Consider the following 20,336-nt stretch of genomic DNA (forward strand, 5'->3'; position numbering starts at 1 on the left):
GCCTCTCTCTTCTGTAGTGGCAGGGCTTCCTACAAGTGTACATCTTGTGCTAAAGGGCTGAGGTGATTCCACAAACAGCTCTGTGAAAGATGCCTGAAGTTGCTACTGGTTGTCATGATGAGTTAGTTGTGCTAGATGTCCTCCAGAAGCACAGTTCTGCCTGGGAACAGACAATGACTACTGTTTACAGAGGTTGAACACATCCTGCCTGAATAAGCTTATTACAACAGCCAGCACGGCTGGCAAGGGGGGGCACCTGCACTGATGTTCCCTTTGCACTTGTGGAGAGACCGACAGAAACAGGGGTACCTCAAGAAAGATGACAGACAATGGTGGGGTGGAATCTCCCTCACCCAGGATGCAGGAAGGACAAAATAGTTTTTGCAGTGCCAGTTGAAAAGTCGTTTCTGGAGTGGCTCCCGTTCTGTCAGTGCTGATGTAACCTACGCAGGAGCACGCCCCAGTCTTGCTGTGTACCCATCCAAAGGCAGGCCCCTGCATGCCCCACAGCTCAGATGCAATACCTTTGCAGGACAAGTATATCCTCAGCAGTGCCGGGCCAGACACCTTCCCATGGTAGGTGATAGATCTACTCCCTTCTCCACCACAGATTAGGCCCACACCTCCAGGTGTGGCTCCAGTTCCTGCCCAGACATCGCTGCTGATGGTTCACCGTACATTGCCATGCCCCCAGTCACCATATTAGTATTTTTGCTTCCAAATCCCATGCCGTAAAAAGCCCCTCTTCTCTCCAAGCTGCATCTGCCCGCAGATGAATGGGAGCCTAGGGACAAGGGCTGTGTGCCACAATGCCCGCTTGCCCCCTGCCGGTACACGGGGTGCCAGCCTGCCAACAGAGCATGCCCCCTCCCCACCTTCCCTCCCTGACTCCCAGCACTCCCACCACCTCCTGCCAGCACATGAGAGGCCCCCTGGGGAGGCACTGAGACTGCTCACCCTGGTTCCCAGCTGTTTCCTCTCTCCCATCTCCTCCTCTCCCTGTGTGGACTCCCTGGTGGCATCTACCCACTCACTGGGAGGGCCATCAGAGACATCATGCCTGCCCTGCCCCTGGTACTCAATACACAATACCGTGTTTTGAGGGCACTGTCAACCTCTCCAGCAGCCTTTCCCTCCCACCCAGCCCCCCAGAGCCAACAGGCAGTGATCCATGGTGTGTAGGAAGAAAAGGGATGGCAGGAATCCCAGCTCATCACACTGTGTTGTGGACAGGGCACTATATTCACCCTACAAAGCAAGGGTAACTCTGCCCTTGGCTTGCTTGTGTGTGAGCACTTAGTTGATAAAGCCAGGTTATTACCTGCCTGCCTTGGCAAGGTACCTTGCTTTCCCTCCAGTCCATCTTCCCTGGGGCAGGGAGCTCCCTGCTTTAGCAAAGCCTGATCTCCCAGGCAGCTCTCCAAGGATGCAGAGGAGATAAAGATCTTTGAAGCAGGATTTGAATTGAGTCCTCAGCTTGATCACGTCCCACTTGAGGAGTAAGCCAGCGTGAATTAACCCTGATCTCTGCTCTCAACAGGATGCACCAACAAGTGATGAGGACTTTGGAGAGAAATAACAAGAGGGACAGCAGACAAATCAGCTCTCAGACCCTTCCTGAGAGGAGCATAACCAGCTCATGTACTTAAGGCTAAAATCCTTCTCACTCTCCCTGTAGGTCTCTTAGTGTCTTTTCTTCTGTTGCCTCTATGATCCCTCAGCAAAGAGCACAGCCTAGGCAACCCAGCCCCAGCAGGGAAGTCCAAGAAAGGCCAAACCCTCCAGAATCGTGCCTTTCTTATCTAAGAGCACAGGTAAGGGCCATCTGGCCCCAGGATGCTTTCTCCAGCTGTGACAACCACTAAGGCCTTGGAAAAAGGAGCAGAACCTGGCCAACATACAGTGATGCCTTCTTAGGTCACTCTCCCAGACAAGTTGAAGATGGTGGATTTTGTGAATTGGACAAAACTTACCACGAATTTACTAAACCTCACAAAATTCTTCTGTAAGGATCTTACCCATGTCCCCTTTAGCTGCACTTCATAGCTACACTTCACAGCTACATGCCGGGTACATTTCTGCTGGGAAGAAAGGGGACAGTAAAAGGCCCATCCATGAAGGAAGAGACTGTTTTGCAGTCCTTCCAATGCGGTGTGCCTCTGTAGGCAGGGAGGAGGGCAGGTGGTCCCTCTCCACTCTCCTAAGTAGGCGTGAAGAGTAATGAACATGCTGGGAAAGGCCAGCAGCACTTGGGTAAGGCGTATATATGGGTCTTTGTGTAAAAGCATGCCAGCCAAAATGGAGAGTACATTACTGCATTCACTTATGTTTGATGTGTCTGTAAAACTGGCTGGTACAAACATCCCATTGCGAATGTTCACATGTGACATGACTCACAGTGGGCCCTGGGTCATGTTCCCAGCCCGTGAGCGTGCGAGCCGACCCTGCAGGGTGTGCATGTGTGCTGCCTGGCTGTCAGGGCGCTGCCCACTGAGGAGCTTTCCATCTAAACCAGCTGACAGCTGCTCTCCTGAGTTTCCTGGACACCAGTAATGTTTTCCCTTTCCTAATCTCCCTGATGTAAATCCATTCACGACAAGTGCCTAGAGACTTTTAATTCCATCGGCATTAAACTCACTAAAACCTCTATTACCAAAAGCTTTTAGGATTTTCCCCAGAATCTACAAGTCAGGTTTGTAACATGACAGAACTCCACCTCTCTGGGGTGTCTAAGAAATTAATTTATGCTTTCTAAATGCCAGGATCACTGACCGGACACTCAAAGTATCCCCCTTGCCATCAGTAAGCTCCAGTTGCTGATATGACACAGCCATTCCCAGATGCTCAGCTGTCTTCCGAAAGATTTGTAACAGTGTGAGAAGAGCCCCCACCCTGTAATAGGCAAGAGTAGATCATCTGCCACAGCAGAGCAGCACCAGAGGTTCACAGATGCTGTATTAAGGGTAGAAATGGTCTATTGCAGTGGTCCCTTGCTGCACTCATAGTGCAAAGTGCAGCAAATGCATCACAACACTGATGTTCCTCAGTACCGTAACAAGTGAAAAGGTAGTGTGGTCTCATCTCAGCGCTGCACACAGCCAGCTGTGTAAAAGCACAGGGATTATCCAGCTACACCTCAGTAGATAAGGTGGCTGGATGCCGAGACGACTTGAGGGTGGTGGTGGTGGAGGGGAGAAGAGAGCTGTGAGTCAGTGAGCGAGGTTTCTAAATGCTATAATACTCCAGAGATGGTGCATTTATCCTTTGGCCCTGGAGGTTCATTGGTTGCTGTAATAGAGCAGAGAGATGCAATCATCTTTCGATCCCAGAGGTCTTTTTAGGTGCTATAATAGACTAGTGGTGATCAAGCCATCTCCAAAGCCTTGGGGTTGCTGGCACGCAGCAGGGGTGACGTCAGCGTCTCTCAGCCCCCGCAGTCCCCAGCCTCTGGATTCCAGGAGAGGTGCTGGAGATGTTGCTTCCACCCCAGAGGTTTGCAGTGGCTGTGATGATGTCTGCTTTGAAACACTGCCAAAGATCCCTCCAGCCGTACAGGAGCTTTTAACCCTGTGGAAAGGTGTGATACTGACCCCAGGTCCGCTGGCACCGGCACATGAGCCTGAGCCTGGCTGCTCCCACTCTATCCACACCAGCTGTAGTGGGTGTAGCTCTGAGCTACCCACCAAAACAAATCACAGCTCTAAGAATACAAGATAGCTCAGAGATCCAGCAGAGTGGCATGTAGAGATGATCCTCAGTGTTTGTTTTCCTGGCTTAAAAACATTTCCCTGTGCAAAGAGTCACTCCACTCACACCTCGTGGGATGCCCAGGAAGGAGACATAATTACAAGGAGTCTGAGATTTGTGTGTACTACACACAGATAGCTAGAAATCAAACTCTGTGAACAGACTCAGTTAGCCAAGCTGTTAATGACTTCAGGACCATATATCATATACTCAATAAAAAAAAAAAAAAAAACAACTAACTGGACCATGCTCCTGGGTAGGGAACACTGTAGGGCAGGGGGTAGATGTTTATAGACTCAGCTCCTTACACTGAGGAGAGGAGGAAATAATCAAATAAGGTTTCAGAGTTTCTATAGGCTCAGGGATTTCTCTTCTCCCTTCAGCCCCAGCAGGTTTTAATTCTGGGCTCCAGCTTGGCCTGGCAAATGGAAAGGCTGCAATATTCTGTTATCCTGGCGCTGATTCCCACAGCTCAGGCGGGATGTGAAAGCACGGGCAATTTCCCAGGAATGTCTGGGAACTTTCCAGGTTAGGTTTCTGATCTCAGACAATTTCAAGGGTTTAGGTGGGTTTGCATTTTTTATATGTATGTGTGTGTGTATTGTTTGGTTTTCACTGGAACTGAGTTCAGACTCAGAGGCTGAAAACCCTGCTTCTTACTATTGACTTGAACGTGATTATGCCAGTTGATGTTACAAGAGAATCTAGCCCCATTCTTTCCTAAGCTTCAAGATCCTCCTGAACCCAGGTGATGCTGGGAAGAATTGGGACATGACCAGAATTTCACTGCTCATGTCCCAGCAGGTGTTATTAAGGTAAGCTTCATGCTGGGGAACAACCATTTCGGATCAGAGAGATGTCCACACTGACTCTTGTGAAAGATATTGGCAGATTTTGGGGGGAAAAGGTGGAAAAACCTCAAAGCAGACAGGTGAACAATAATGTGCTCCTATCTTCATTTTCTTATTTGCTGTTATGAGTTGCAGGTTAATATAGGCTCTGAAGACAGAATCTGAAGGTTCAGGCTACAATACTGGGCTCATTCCTAGGAATAGCTCATTTATGTATTCCTGCTCTCCGCAAAAATACACAAGCCTGCAATGAACCTTTCTAAATCCTTCATCCCGACAAAATCTCATGACTTAGAGCTCTACAGTCCAACCTCATGAACCTGAATCCCATGCATTTGAATTTTACTGTGCCTTCCCTCAATCCCTTGTGGTGAGGAAAGAAGGGACAGATGTACTCCTAAGTCTTGTAAGTCTATTTCCAACATCCACTCCCAGTCTGCTGTCTAACACTGGCAACACCTGTCTCCTCCATCTCTTCACTTGGGTATGTTCACAGGCTTTCTGTCTCATCTCAGAGCCCCTTTAATTCTCCATCATCCCTTTGGAAACAGGCTGACCCTGGTTCAGCATGCAATTCCAAATGAGGCAGCACCACAGGTGTAACAAGAGCCTCGCATCTCTTCCAGGGTACTCTATGCTCACTGCCTCCGCAGCACAACACAGGGCAGAGCTCTGCAAAGAGTCCCTGATATCTGCCCACACTTAAATTTGGCTGATACCCTTCGCTCAGTACCACTTGGAGTATCTAAGGGGTTGCAAACCTGCCCTGCAACACACATGAATTTGCACATATCAGTGCTGAGTTTCATTCATGAGAGTGCAGCACATTCATCTAGCTTAGCTCTCTTTCCTCAGCATTTCTCACAGCCCTTTCTGGCCACAGCCAACTTAATAACTTTGTCTCATCTGCAGATTTTCATATAGCATACTTCTCCCACCTTTCCAAGTCATTAAACAATACAATAAACCACATGGGATTTAGAAGAGAACCTGGAGGCCACGTTAACCTTTTGCCATGGTGAAACTTGACTGTTTAATCCCCTCATTCTTTCAGTCTCCTACTCAGTTTTTGATCTATGTCAATATTTTGTCTTTCCCTGACTACTTAGCTTCTTTAGTAGCTCTTGTGCAGGATCTTTCAAAAGCCTTTGGGAAGTCAAAATACATAGCATTAATTGGTTCTCCCTTATCCACTGCTTTATTGACACATTCAAAGAGTTGTAGGAGACCAGCAAGATGCAGTTTTCTTTGTGCCAAACCCATGATGGTTAGGCCCTATCAGACCACAATCTTCCAGATGTCTTCAAGCACTGCCTTTTAATTATAATTCCCACCAGTTTACCAGATACAGATGCAAAGCTTACTGATCTTTAATTCCCTGGATCATCACTGGAGCCCATTTTTAAATATAGGTACAACATTTGGTCTTCTCCAATTCCCTGAATCAGTAGCTTTTTTTTTTTTTTTTCCACAAGAGATTGCATATTTTTGTTAGCAGCTCAATCACTTAAGCTCCTTCCAAACTCTGGGATTTAACCATCTGGACTTGATAACTTATTGTTCAGGGAAAGGGGGGCAGGGGGGTCGGTTTTGTGATTTTTTTTCAGTGGGTTTTGGTTGTTTTATGATTGGCTTTGTCCCAGCACCCATTATTCTACCAGCATGGTTTCCAACAGTTCCTCATCTAAGCAGATATAGGAAAAGAATCTCACAAACACCGTTGGTAAGGATGGCTGAAGAACAGAAATCATAAGAAAATTCAGCTCCCCAGCAACATCCTAAAAATGGAGATACTGAGTCACTTTAAACACAGGAGGTGACTGGAATTGATCAGTGCGAGTTTTCTTGGATAACTTCCACCCTGTTCTGACCAACCAGGCTAGTTTTGCTCATTTGTTTGGGTCTCTTGCTGAACAGTGATTTCCATCTTGACCCCAGAAGATCCAGGGCAGGAATGGAGCTAGCTTGATTATATCCAGCCTAAGGTGCAATAAAAAGAAAGTGACCTCAGTGCTAGGGGATGCATGAACCTGGGAGGAGATGAAACCCAGCGTGGATGAAAAGAAGTAAATCAGAAGGTGAGCAGAACAATGCTGGGCTGTTAGCTCCATTGATTGCCTTTCAACTGCATCAGCCTCAAGACATGAAACACAATGGGAAATGCTGCAGAACTCAAACAAGTAGCCCCATTATATGAGTGTTTCTCTCTTTGTGCAGGGCTGGTTCTGCACAGCTCTCACCATGCTGGCTGGCTTTAAAAGGCATGTGAGTTCAGATCAGGGCATGGCCTGATGGCCCTAATATGCCACTGACTCCAAGCCACATGGCCCATTGGTCCTGCAAGAGGGAGGATGCTCAAGATGGGCGAGACACATCCACAGATTTGTGTCACAGTGAACACATGACCGGTTGTGGGTATACGTTGACCTGCAAGCCAACGCTGGCATTCCAGCTTCTGAAAACTGCCACCCTCCTATCAAAAATGACACTCAAAACATCTGTATGACATCTACCTAACCTATGACAGACCTGGCATGCCTACCTTATATGATGGATACATACTCAAGTATATTTCGTAAAAGAGGAAGAGAAACTTCCATAAATCCCTTTTTTCTAATTGCTGCTATTCAGTTCTTCTGGGACGTGTCGACGGGGCAATTGTAGGGAAAATTCTGCCTCGTGTAGCATGTTGAATTCATTCCCTGTGGACGCGTCCTATGTGAGGCAATGTGGCTGTAAGTATTTCTGGGGAGCAGTCCTAAAGGCAAGCCTGTGGCTCCCTCTTAAGACCTCACCAACATCCCTCCAGTACATAGCAAAGCAATTCCCAGCAGTGCTGGGCAGTGCACTCACCTCCTCTGGCTTCGCAGGGCCAGGGCCAGGAAGACAGAGGACATGGGGAGGCATTTCTCAGCCATGATCCCTCCTCCATATCAGGAGCAGAGGAACATGCACAGGAGAAGACAGCTGAGAGCAGAAGGGAATATCTGACTGGTTATTCCCTGGGTTAAGGAGGTAGATGAGAGATGAGCAGCCCCCTGTGCAGAGCTGGTCCTCCTGTCACAGCTTCTCAGACAACATCTGTACCCAGTACAAACGTTGTGAGGTGGAACTCTAGCCTGTAATATCTATACAAGAGACTTCTACACCACATTCGCACTGCAGAGACATGCTTCTCTCTTCCTGCCTCCCGCTCCACTCCTCTCTTCCTTTGCTGCTTCTGTCCTTTTTCTCTTAGGTCTTCCCTCTTTCATAGTGTTTTCATCCCCTCCATACCCCTATGTGCCCTGCAGTCCCCTTTTCCTCTGCAACACCTCCCCTCCACTGCCTGCAGGTCTCCACTTCCAGGAAACGAAGCAGGACTCACACATGAAGATGCACAGCAGGGGTGAGGCAGGGGAGAAGCTCAAGGAAGGAAGAAGTCGTTATCCCTCAAGTTAGCCCAGCATGACTCCATAGCCTGTGACCTGGCCCCACACACCAGGCACAACCCTGCTGAAGGTGCCCACTTGGGCTGGGATGAAGGAGCATGGACACCCACACAGATGCTGTGCTACCACATGAGGGCTAAGCCAGGTAGGGAGGTAGCCCAGATGCTCTTCTAGCAAGGCTTTTACTCCTCTCCCTCTCCTCACACGCATGGGTCTGACGTATGTGCATCTCAGGGCTGTCCTTGGCCATTCAGCAGTGGCTGTGCAGAGGGTACAAGGGGGAGGTGAAATGACGGAGGACTGGGATTGCCGTTCACCAGTCATAGCCTGTACCAGGGTCCCCTTTGCTCCCCTGAAACACACACAGACACATGGTGTGGCTGCTTGGGGAGGCCCAGCCAAGAAGCCTGCCCTCCGCTGCTGAATCCCCACTCTGTTTCCCAAGTGACAAGCCACAAACTCCCTTTCTCTTCGCAAACAAACAGAGGCTTGAGTGAAACACTGCCTCAGCCCTGGCACACAGCACCCTGGTCATTACGGATTCCCCTCCAGCATCCAGCCCACTGCAAACGTCAGCACACAGCCATGACAGCAGAGTCCACAGGCTGCACCTCTCTTTCCCCACAGCATCCCTCTGTGCAGCCTGAAGCACCGTGCAAACGGTATGCATGCCTTCACATAGCTCCTTCCCTTCCACCTCCTCTCCCTCGGTGTTTGTGGCTACAGCCTGCCCCCTGTAAAGGTAGGGGAAACCGAGGCACAGCATGGGGGCCTTGCTGGGATTAAGATTCAGAAGATGTTAGAAACAAGGGTTTGTAGGCAGTGTCACTTGGCTTCAACACCCAAAAGTTCATCTTGCTGGGCTTTAAAGTAAAGTCTGCAAAACCCAGACAGCAAACACTCCTCCTTACCACCAGAGACTTGCACATGTCCACACCCAAGCATAAGGCAAGCCACCCTTAACCACCTTCCTGCTCTTTCCGCTCTCCATGCAAACAGAACTACCTCCCTCAGCAACACAAGCACCTGAGTGACAGATCTGGAAACAGTCCCTGCAGTCCAGCAAGTAAGGGTTTGCATTCTTGCTCTGTCCCAAATCAGCCCCCGCCTCCAATGGGGCTATCTTGGCTCCCACCCATGGTGCAACCCAGTTTTTTGCCAGCATGAGCCTATGAGGAATGGTAACTCTCCTGGGCCTTCTGCAACAGCCATGGGGCCGTGAAGTGATCAGGGCTGGAGAGCAACATTGTCCTGCTGAGACAACCCTTCCCTCCCTCTTCAGTGCAATGCCTGCCCTCCTCCCAGCTGGTGTCATCCTCTCATCCCCCCACACACACGCTCCAGGGCAGCAAGCAGTGTGCAAGACACCACTCAAAAACCCTTGAGGAGAGCCAGACCGAGAGGTGGCCACCAGCCAGAGAACATACTTGTCTCTCTAGGATCTCCCCAGAGCTGGGAGGGCACTAGGAGAGATGGAGCTACAGAGAGCTGGGTTTCTGCCTTGCCATGCATCACTTCTTAAGGCACCTGAGAGACCACGGTCGTTATAACTCCTGAAAGAGGAGGGCAGCTGCCTGGTGTGGGACATGGCTTGCTCCCTGCTGAGACTGTAATTCAACCTTCTTTCAAACCAGCTTGCCTGACAGGAGGGACTGAAGCAGGCTGGCTGCAGCATACAGTTGCATCTGTCAAATTAGCCAGAGCACACATGATCCGGAGTGCGTGCCAGATGTGGAAGGACAAACAACACTTGAGCCAGCATCAAGCTAGAGTTGTGCAGACAGATAATACCCAACGCAACATAAACATTGCCAGTGCAGAGTTAAGCCAACATTGTTTTCTAAACAAATCTGAAGCAGCAGAGTGAGTTCATACTGGATCAGCATTTTCTACCATGTAGCCACAGCAGTTTTGACCCAGTACCAAGCTCCCTAGAGCTGAATTTATTGTCTTGTCCACCCTGAGCAAGTGCCAAGGCCATGTCCTGAGAGGGCTGAGGAATTTAAGCAATGCCAAATGGCTTCAGAAGCTCCATCCAGGAAGAGCTTTCTTTCTGCAAACTCCCTAGTAATGAAACTGAGTGCAACTGCATGGTCACACTCCCTGCCAGGCCCTGGCCAAGAGGAAGAGTGACACATCAACAATGCTACAGTCACTCCAACACCTGCAACACACATGCGGTCGCGCACACCAGAGGGTGCAAACCACAGGGGAAAAGATCACTTCGCAGTATTGTCAGCTGGCAGCAACATCCAGAAATAATTCCGCCGGGGAACGTCAGCCCTTCCCGAGGCTGCCCAAAGCGGTTCCTGCCCAGCATGGCATGCACTGGGGTGTCACAAGGGATGGGAAGCACTGCAAAGGGAGTGAGGAAGGGGTGCTGTTGAAAGGGGGAAAAGCAGGGCTCAGAGGTACCCCAAAAGAGGAAGAAAACCATCCGGCATCACCTGACAGAAGTTGAAGGCAGCAGTTCAGGTGGAAGGGTAAGTGCAGGGGTAGGCAGAGAAAGGGGACTGAGGAACTGCAGCCAGGGAATACTGATGGCAGGGTCCTGCTGTGGCAGCAGGGAGATGCACCGGAAGGCGTATCCTCCTTGCCAGCTTCACCAGGTGGGACCTGGGCAGGAGGGGAGCAACCCATCACCTCCTTCAGGGGATACCACACCAGCACCACTGCCAGGGCTGCAAAGAAGCACAGGCCCTGCCAGCCACTTCCCCTCACAGAAATGCAGCAGCCCCAAAACCTGACTCAGAGAACTTCAGTGTCTGCCAGAGTCTGTGCAGAGCCTGAAACCACAGTCTGACAGGTGCAAACCCCCAAACCTCCCCTCTAAAATCCACTCCTCTGAGGATGCCCTCTGACTGCTGCCCTGCCAGCAGCTTATTGCTTTAGAGTCTTGTTCTAGGAAAAAAACACCTCCAGGCACGTTCACGCTCCTCAAGGGCCAGCAGCACATCTGGGCCTGCCCAGGCAATGGGAGAAACAGCTGCTCCCCACTTCCCTCCTATCCCCATGCTACAGCAGCTTCAGCAGCACAGAGACATGGCATGGAAACAGCTCAGCTGATCTTCCTGCCTTCCCTGCAGAGGAGCTGGGGAAAGGGGCACGGAGGGCAGCCCCAGGCGGCGGGAGGCCCTTTCAGGTGCTCCCAGGAGCTTTGTGCCCCAAAATGGGTCAGGCTTAGCACCGGGCCCCTTCGCTGCCTGTGCAGGGCACACGGTGTTCCGAGCTTATGAAACACACTGTCTCCGGCAGGAAAACATCCCTTCCAGCCAGGCAGGAGCACCAGGGGACAGCAGATAAGCAGTGACAAAGAGCCTGCCCATCACCCCAAAAGCTGTGCCGGGCTGGGCTGGGCATTCAGAGGAGGTACCTGACTAGGAAATAGAGGCCAGCACCCTCCGTGGGGAATCGGGATACCCAAAATATCTGTGAGAGGAGGAAAGGGGGCGGGGTGTGGAAGCCCCCCACTGCATGCCCCACTCCCAGTAACATGATGTCCACTCTTGGCCTGCTGGAAGCTGCATCCCCGAGGGGACCCAGGCCAGGGCCGCAGAGCCCAGCCGTGCTGCTGGCCAAGCCAGCCTGCTGCTCCGCTGCAGCAGCGTCAGCCTGCCTGCCCCTTCTCCGGAGAAACAGGGGGGGGGGGGGGGGGGGGGGGGGAATGCCACAGGGAGAAGAGCAGACAGGTGGGTGCCAAGGGAGGGATGGGAAAGGAGAGGAACGCACTAGGGATTGTGAGCAGGGGACCCGCAGCGCTTCCCCCTGCTGCTCTGCAAGCAACCCCTCCCTGCACACGTATGCAGAGCTGCAAGGAAAGGGGGTTGGAGGGGACGCAGCAGCTCTCCGTTATGGGGGGGGAGCTGATAAAAGCCTAGATTTTGCTCACAGCGTAGCAGAAACCCCTGCCTTTCCCCTCCCTCGCACCTCTGGGGAACAAGCAATGAGCGGGAGGGAGGGATGGAGAGAGGTGCATGGACATAGGTGCCGAGGTTGGCTTACCTCGCGGTGCCTGTGCTGGGGGTGCCCGCGGGTGCGGGAGGTATATCCAGGGCTTTGCTCTCCTTGCTGAGCGCTGGGAAAGGCCTCTCTTCAGTCACATCAAGGAGTGGCCTGTGAGTAGGTGCTCCAGCTCACCGTTCGATCGAAGCTGCCATGGATTCATTGTGAGCGACTTTGCCTTCTGTAAGGAGGAAAGGGGAGGGCAAAAAAAAAAAAAAAAAAGGAAAAAAAACCACCAGCTTAAGACTTGGAGGGTAGATTCACTTCTTTCTTAGGTTTCCAATGGCAACTGAATATACCACAGATGAAGATCCAGGGTGTGTGTGTGAATGTGTGTGTGTGGGAGGGACGGAGAGATGCACAGCTGCTGAGTCCACAGGCAGTGTGGGGTGTGAGCTAGTCAGGGCTTATCGGCGATTATGGGAACAGACAACTGGACACGGGCATCAGAGCAGACAGACGGACGGATGGAAAGAGACTTAAAGGATGGAAAGAGGATGGCCTGTATGCTAAGAGCCTAGCTGTACCACTGCACACAGAAAGGAGACAGCACCTGGCCCAGTGCAGGGCAAGGTGCTGACAGAGCCGCGCTGTGAGAAGGTGAAGTGCGCCTACACACACGGCCGCACGCACCAGACATGCTGCCTCCCAGCCCTGCTCACATCACCCAGGCACACCCCCCTGCAAGAATGCTGTACACACACACATGCACACACACACCCCTGGCCTTTTCATACCCTCATGTGCATGCCCTTGCATACATCCCCTAAAAATTCAGAGTCCTTCCAAAGGATGAAGTGCTTCCCTTCATCACATACATCCTGCACCCATGAGGCTGCACAGCTGTATTAACATGCATACAAGATATTTCAGACAACCATCACACAACCACATCAACTCCACCCAGCCTGTTCCACCACTCATGAGTACACAGCCAAAATGTCTATATACAGCACAGTGAATACTGACCACTGCACAAATGCATGCTGAATATCTGAACGTATCTACCACACACAAACACCTGACTAGTTATAAGAACTGTCACTGCACAAATGCACATAATTTAATAAGCCTACCTCCATATCAAAGACCAGAAAAAGTGCCACATACACACACACACACACGCCTGTATCAGTGCAAACAGCACACCAGCATATCACAAAGCAAAGATCTATAAGAAAACAAAAGCGTATAAAACATCCTCATGCACTTAGGAACATAAGTCAAGCAAGCACCACTGGCTGCATATCACAGATAAATATACTGTACTTACAAATTGCCTGCAGCATACAAACTGATCACATCAGATACTGTTACCTACCTAACTCAGCCCACACAGAGGCATACCATCCTTCTGGATCCTAAACGCTAGCCCCAGCATCATCAAATACCAGCCATATTCTGTCACATGGAAAACACAAAACTCATCAGCATCCAACACCGGCAGACAAACAAACTACACATGAAATGCAGGCAGCCAGCATCACTCACAGAAAAAAATGCCGCTCTGGAAAGTTATGAAGGTGGAACTCACTTTGGAGACAGCTGTATTATTCTGTGCAACTACACGGGGGCACACACACACACACACACCTACCACCGCCACACCAATGCTGCTTAAACTGCCTCCATCTCTGAGATCTTCCCTTTTTTTGCACTTTCTCTAGTTCTGCCCATTCTACCATCTTCCAGCAAAGCCCGTATATCTGTCTGCAGACACGTATTGCAGCTTCTGAGGGCAAAGTCTCCAGAGCAGAAAGCCTGTAAAAGCATCCACACTCGTCCCTTCCCCTTTCCTCCTTTCTTCTGGTATTAGATGTGCATAATTTGCATGCAACAAAGAGTGCAAGGTCCCACCAGCCCCAAGTGCTCTGGAATTGGCTGATAGGGGCATCAGGGGATGTGACTGCAAAACCTAAGCAAAGTGCATAAACCCTCAGGAAGCAGAGATTTGGGCAGGAAGGTACCAGCTTCCCCAGGCCCCAGGAGAGACAAGATGTAAGAGGTGGGTAAGAAGGGGTGAAAGAAAGAGAGGAAATCGGCCCGGCACCAGGGATGGCACAGTGAGCCCTGTGCCAGACTTGTTTAACAAGCTCTGTAGTGTCACAGCATGATACTGCTAGCAGATGACAGAGAGTGATCAGGGTTCGGCATCAGGGCAAGCACATGTACCTTCATGCCCCAGAGAAATGGGAGAGGCATGGATGGGAAAGCATGGGGTTTCCAGGGGGGAAGAGCAGCTGTGCTGTTGGTGCAACAGCAGGCACTTGGTGCAGGGGTCTGTACTGGAACCACTGGAGCAGTGGGTACTGGCACAGGTACAAAAAGAGCCCACAGACACAAAGGGGCTGGCATGGGGGTGACTTGGGCACAGGGAGCGCTGGAGTTGCGGTCAGGTCTAGCCCCAGCCACACGGAGGGAAAACAGAGGGAGTCCCGCAAGCTCTTGTCCTGTGCTTTTGGATGGCCACGGGCTTCAAGCACATACAGCCACACCTCAGTGTTAAGTCATGTGCAAGTGAAACATACATTGCAATAGCCTCATCCAGGAGCTCCCTGCCCTCCCAGACATTGCCTGCCCCAGCACCCGGCTTCCACAGCTCTTCACCAAACACCCCCCAACCCCCTTCCTAGTTCATGCAAGTACACCTTCCCCACCGTTACTCAGGCACACAGACTTCCCACTCCCCAAAGCCACCTACTCCACACCTTCCTCCCAAGTACTCCCACTCCCCACACATGGACCACACACGTTTGTGTGGCAGTACAAAAGGAGCCAGGAGAAACATGTGGGGAAGCTCCACCTGCCACCATCTCAACCCCTCCAAACTACCCCCTCTTCCTCTCTCCCTCCACCACCACCATCACCACCATTCACTTTTCAGAAGTACTTTAAAGGAGTAAAAATTTCCTCTCTCTCAGCTAAACTTCCCCATGCACCCAGGCAATTTCAGCTTGCTAGGAACGTCTGTTCCTTGGCACTATGCTCAATTGTACCTGCATGCCTCTTCCCACAAACATCCATTTTGCATTACAGGAGATGAATAATGCAGGCTGAGAGGGGACAAGTGAGAGAGTCTTTTGGACCTCGGCAGCATTTGTACAGAGCAGAGTGGAGGTGCAGTTGCCTCATTTGGTCAAAGCTAACAGATGCTGCTGAACCTGGAAAAGCCACCATGGCCTGAAGTGCTACGTGGGTTAAAATACGGTCATAAGGGCAATTTAAAGAGGCTTTTGGATTCAGGATTTCTAATAGGTGCTGAGAAGTAACACGGAGGTGTCTTGTGTGGATAGGCAAGGAGAATCTTCATCTCTGACACACTTAGCACTGAGCTAAGCAGCTGAAGAGAGCCACTAGTGGAAAAGGGACCCATCATCCTACACTGAACTCCAGACTATCTCCCCCTGTGCTTTAGGGGAATGGGACTGGCTAAACAAAGCAAAAGGGAGCGAGAAAGCAAGGCAAACAGGAGCCAAGGGGAATGTGTAAGCATGTTTACATGTGTATATTGGTGCAATGTTCACCTCGTTCATCACAAAGTGATGCATTTTGCCTCACCTTCACCTGCCAGTTTTGTGCTGGCAAGCAAGGACACCTGGAAGACACAAAAACACATGTGTCTCTCAGTGTTGCCACAAGTGAGTCCCTCTGCATAGGATAATGCTGAAAGGGGGCAACATGGACAACGTGTGTCATGTGTGCACATGAGCGTGCAGGAATGTGTGGCATCTGGTGAGCATCTGTGTGTTGCTGTTGTGTATGTCTGCTGTGGGTAGAGGACTCCCAGTATCAATGTAGGAAATGTGTATGTTACATCTGTGCATCCAAGTGCTGTACTATAGGGTGAACAGTGCATATGTGTACAAATCTGTTCTTTGCTGAAAACAACAGTGCATTTGTGAGGTGTCATAGGGAGCAATGTGTCCTCTGTGAGTTGTCTTGTTGCTTGTGTGGCAGCATTTACGCCTCTGTGTGACACCAGTGTGTTACTGCACACCTGCAGCGTGAGCATCCTTGTGAAAGCAATGCTATGAGTATAGCACAAAACTATGGTGCTGCGTGTGCCCCTGGGTGCATGCAGGTTTGCAGGGACAGGATCCCAACCTGAGTGGAACAGTCTGTCTGGCTCCTGCACTGCCTCTCCTCCTGGTCTCTGCTTTTCCTTTCTCACCTTCCCTCAGTTCCCCTCGCTACTGGCAGCAGCATACTCTGCCCTGGGAACCAACTCCCACACACCACCACACAGCAAGGGAACTCCTTTCCTTGCAGTTCCCTGGTATCTTCCCATACCAAGAGCCAGAAAGTGAAGAAAAACCTCACTGGACAACCTGAACTGGATCTATTACCATTCCATGTCCTTGTCACCCATTTCCAAACCCCAGGAACTGCACCACAAACCCACAAAATTTCACCCAAATCCACAAATCTCAACCCCAAACTACAAACCAGATTCATGGCTCACATCCATGCTGTGGACCATCTAAAGCTGACACAGCTCAGGTAAGGCAGCTCAAGGTAACAGAGTTAGGAGACAGGAGACGGCTGTCCCTATAGCCGGGGATATACAGAGGCTCCTGCAGCTACAGTGATACCTGTCTGACTTTCAGTTCCCCGGCCAGAATCACCTACAGCTGGGTTTGGTGTAAGAAACCTTTCGCACAGCTTGAAGTTATCACAGCTAAAACTCACAGTTCTGGAGCCAAAGCAACACGACTTAGCTGCTCTGTCATTGCTCCCACATCAGAAGGCTAAACTTCAGGCCAGATCCCATACGTACTGAGTAACCTTCAGGCTCAGATCCAAAGCACAGAGCCTGCCCAGTTGGAGCATCTTCTGGGGCAGTGGGACTTGAGCAAGACAAAACCCCAAAACCATTTCTTTATTTCTTTAACCAATTCTGAAGATCACTACCTTCCTCCCAGACACCCTACCCTTTCTGGGGCTGATCTAAATTACTCAACTCCCCAGACTGAAATGCAAACAACTGCCCTCCATTTCAGGCTTTGCTTTTGCCCTGTATCCTACTCCGCACCTATTCCCTCTGGAGAGCAAAACTAGCACACAGGAACCTGATGTGAAAATATGCAGTCATTCCCTGGAAGGCTTCACAGGCTCCCAGCAAGACCCAGTTTCATACAGACCAGCATCATACAGTTTTGCCTTGAAAAAGCAGCCTAACACTTGAGCTTCATCTGTTTTGCCTCAACTGCAGTACTGAATCCCTGATACCCCCAAACTTTACCCAGCCCTATACACTGAAAGCCTACCTTCTAAGCTCAATTTTGTCCCCTTTAACTTATCCCTAGGTTTCTTCTGAACAGAAACCCAGCCTTTCACCTTGTTGCTCACCAGCAAGGCAGTGCACTCTTTACACATAGAGTGTGTAAAGTGCTAGATCCCTTCCCCGACATTTTCCCCACACCGTACAACAAAACAGGCTGGGCATATCCAGTGCTCTGATCTGCAAGGCAGCAGCAGCCACAACCCACGGTGCAGGTCTCCAGGAGCCAGGCCAGGATCGTCCCAGGATTTTTTTCCCTAGAGAGGAGCCCTGCTCATGGCTAAAGCAGTTTGGGTGACCTTTTCACTGCTGGCAATCACAACCAGGGGAAATAGCCCTTTCTGTTAATATTTAAAGGCTCACCACAAAGAGTGTGGGGCCAGCCTCAGCACCTGTTAGGGGCTCTCCCCTGTGCAGCACCACCAGCATCACTACTTCACTCACCCCAGTTCTTCCCTCTCCTCGAGGTCTTTCCCTTCAGCCCTGCACTCTTCTCTTTCCTTCTCGGCTTCACCAGCAGCTCCTGCTGATGCCTCCCCCGTGTCCTGCCCTGCAGCCTCACCAGCTTTCCTGACTCCGCTGGACATGCGGAGAGCTGGACATGCAGAGAGCGAGCCCCTGATTAGCATTCAAGCTAGATTCTCATTAGGCAGAAATTCCCCTCCAGGAGATCCATTAACAGTCCATAAGGTTAACTTAATCCAGCCAGTCTTGTGTGGTCTCTGCCCAAATTCCCTGTTACATTAACAATCTTGAGCCTTAATTAGCATGTGAGGCAGAGGTAGCATTATTAATGGAGATAATATGGAACATTAAGAATAAACAGGCCAGGCTGTCTCCCCCACCATGCATGCAAATCCTCTTCTGTTAGGAACCGGCCTGAGCTTCCCCCATGGGCAGCACATGCTGAGGGGCTGGGGTGCCCCAGGCTGAAGATGAGCCCTGGGGTGTACATTCAGATTGGTTCAGGAGGATGGTGCCAGAGAGACCCTTCATCTGTTCAGAAGAAAGGCTGCTAATGAAAAGATGATGGTATGGCAAGTTCTGCGAGGGAAATCTTTGCACTGGGGGAGGAGTGTCATGTCCCTGGTTAATCCAGCCACACCATCTTTCTGGGAGGCTTGGGAAAGCAAGGTCATGGTTGTGTGACTTTCTGTTCCCTCAACAGCTCGATGCATGGTGCCATATGTGTGCACATACACATGATGGGTGTATGCCTGTGAACACCATGTGCAAGGAGGGGGTGTCTGCCTGATGTGGAAGAGGCTGTAGTAGCCTGATGCAGCTGAGGAAGATGCTCTTCATGAATGTCCTTTCTGACCACTGAGCACACCAGTACACTGAGAACACAGTACGGGACAGAGGGGGTTCAGGTGAGGGAGGGAAGCAGTCACTTGCAGAGAACAAATGGACTGGGGCTTCTGCTTGGTGCAGATTCACTGTGTGGTGGGGAAGGGATCGGTCCCTCTTGGAACAGGACAGTCTGGTGGCTGGGTGCACAGGTGGCTGGTCAAATCAGCTTGGTCAGCCTGGTGCAGACCCTCTCCCATCCCACACAGAGCCAACCATGCCCCAGGAGGAGACACCCCAGGTGAGAGGAGGGGAGAGAGAACTGATGCCGCCAGCAGCAGCGAGGTGCTGGGGCAGCAAAGGCTGCAGCCTGGTCGGGGCTACACAGTGTGCCAGCCAGGCTGTGCGAGGAGAGCTTGTGTGTGGCCAGCTGCCCCTCTGTCACCCCGCAAGCCTGACACTTTCTTCTAAAACATACACTTGCAAAAGCATAAGACAAAACAGGGAAGGAGGGAAGCAGAAGCCAAGCCAAGGAAGCAGAGTCTAACGACAGCACCTCTGGACTGCTAATTCACACCTCTGGCAGCACCCAGCAGGCTGGGGAGGGAGTGGGAAGCTTGCCACAGGGACCTGCGACGGCAGGGAATGGTGTCCTGGCTTGCTCCTGAGGCCTGACCCATGCTGTTCCAGCTGTACATAGCTCTGTTGTGGTCAGTATGTCCCTCTAGGCTTTGCAGAGCGGCTTGTGCTGAGGCAACGATCCCTGAAGCACAGAACGACATCCCCTGTGCCTTGGCCCTAACGCACCCAGCCAGTGCTAAGTAGCCTTGCTTAGCAAAGAACAGTGCTGCAGGCTGAGACTGCTCTCTCCCAGGGCAGTGTCAGGACTCTGCTCAGCATCAGCCCAGCTGCTTTCACGTGCCCAGAGGCACCGTGGGCAGCAGGCAACAACAGAGGCCCTGAGCAGAGCCCAGCTCTCCCACTTCCCAGCACAGCAAACTCCCACTCCCCCAGGCCCACCAGCCAGCCCCTGCCAAATCCATTTGTCCAATCTTGCACTTTCTACTAATCCTGTTGAGCCATCCTTTAAGTTGCTCTGAGGCAGAGATAGAAAATACAACTGATGCTTTAAGGAGCTTCTCCTGACCTTGCTCAATTCAAGATAAAGGGCTTTGATTTAAAATATTACAGTGGGGGTCTGTCACTGATCCATTGCATGGATTAAAGGAAAACAAATATACACAGGATGCAGCTGGTGTTAGGTAAGCAGACAGGGAAGGGAAGAAAGGTTACAACCAGCATGGGGGAGGAGACAGAAGAAAGGAAAGGACAGAAGGTGAGAAGGAAGGCAGAAAAAATACTTTCTCCTTGGCCATCTCCACACTTGACTACTGGAAGAAGAGCTTTATACACACATGGTGTGATACAACACATCCCACGACCTTCCTTGGTTTGTAAGGAAGAGCGAGGCAGCTGCACTGTCCCGTGGTGTGACCAGGCTGGGAACAGGCTGCTGGAACTGAAGAACAGCTCCTTGCCCCATGAGAGGTACCCAGTGGGGAGCACAGACTGAAATCTTGAGGCGTAAATGGCTGCTACAGAGATCTTGCCACCACTGTCTCTCCTTCTGATGCTGTTCAGGCCTTTCTGCCTTCACCCCTTGACCCTTCCTTCACACCTAACATCTCCCTTCATCTCCTCCCCTTGCTGACAGTACTGTCCCTCACTGCCACT

At 51.0% G+C, this 20,336-nt stretch overlaps 1 non-coding gene across 2 annotated transcripts in view; it reads right to left on the bottom strand.

The window, feature by feature from the left end:
- Positions 1–20,336, bottom strand: part of LOC102059719 (uncharacterized) — a 50,392-nt gene that overhangs the window by 21,310 nt on the left and 8,746 nt on the right. For both annotated transcript variants that reach the window (XR_008732484.1, XR_008732483.1), the window contains one exon: positions 12,032–12,212. This is a non-coding gene — a transcript (uncharacterized LOC102059719). The remainder of the gene's footprint in view (positions 1–12,031; positions 12,213–20,336) is intronic.

This window comes from Falco cherrug, chromosome 5, assembly GCF_023634085.1.
Source record: "Falco cherrug isolate bFalChe1 chromosome 5, bFalChe1.pri, whole genome shotgun sequence".
NCBI classification, from domain to species: Eukaryota; Metazoa; Chordata; class Aves; order Falconiformes; family Falconidae; genus Falco; species Falco cherrug.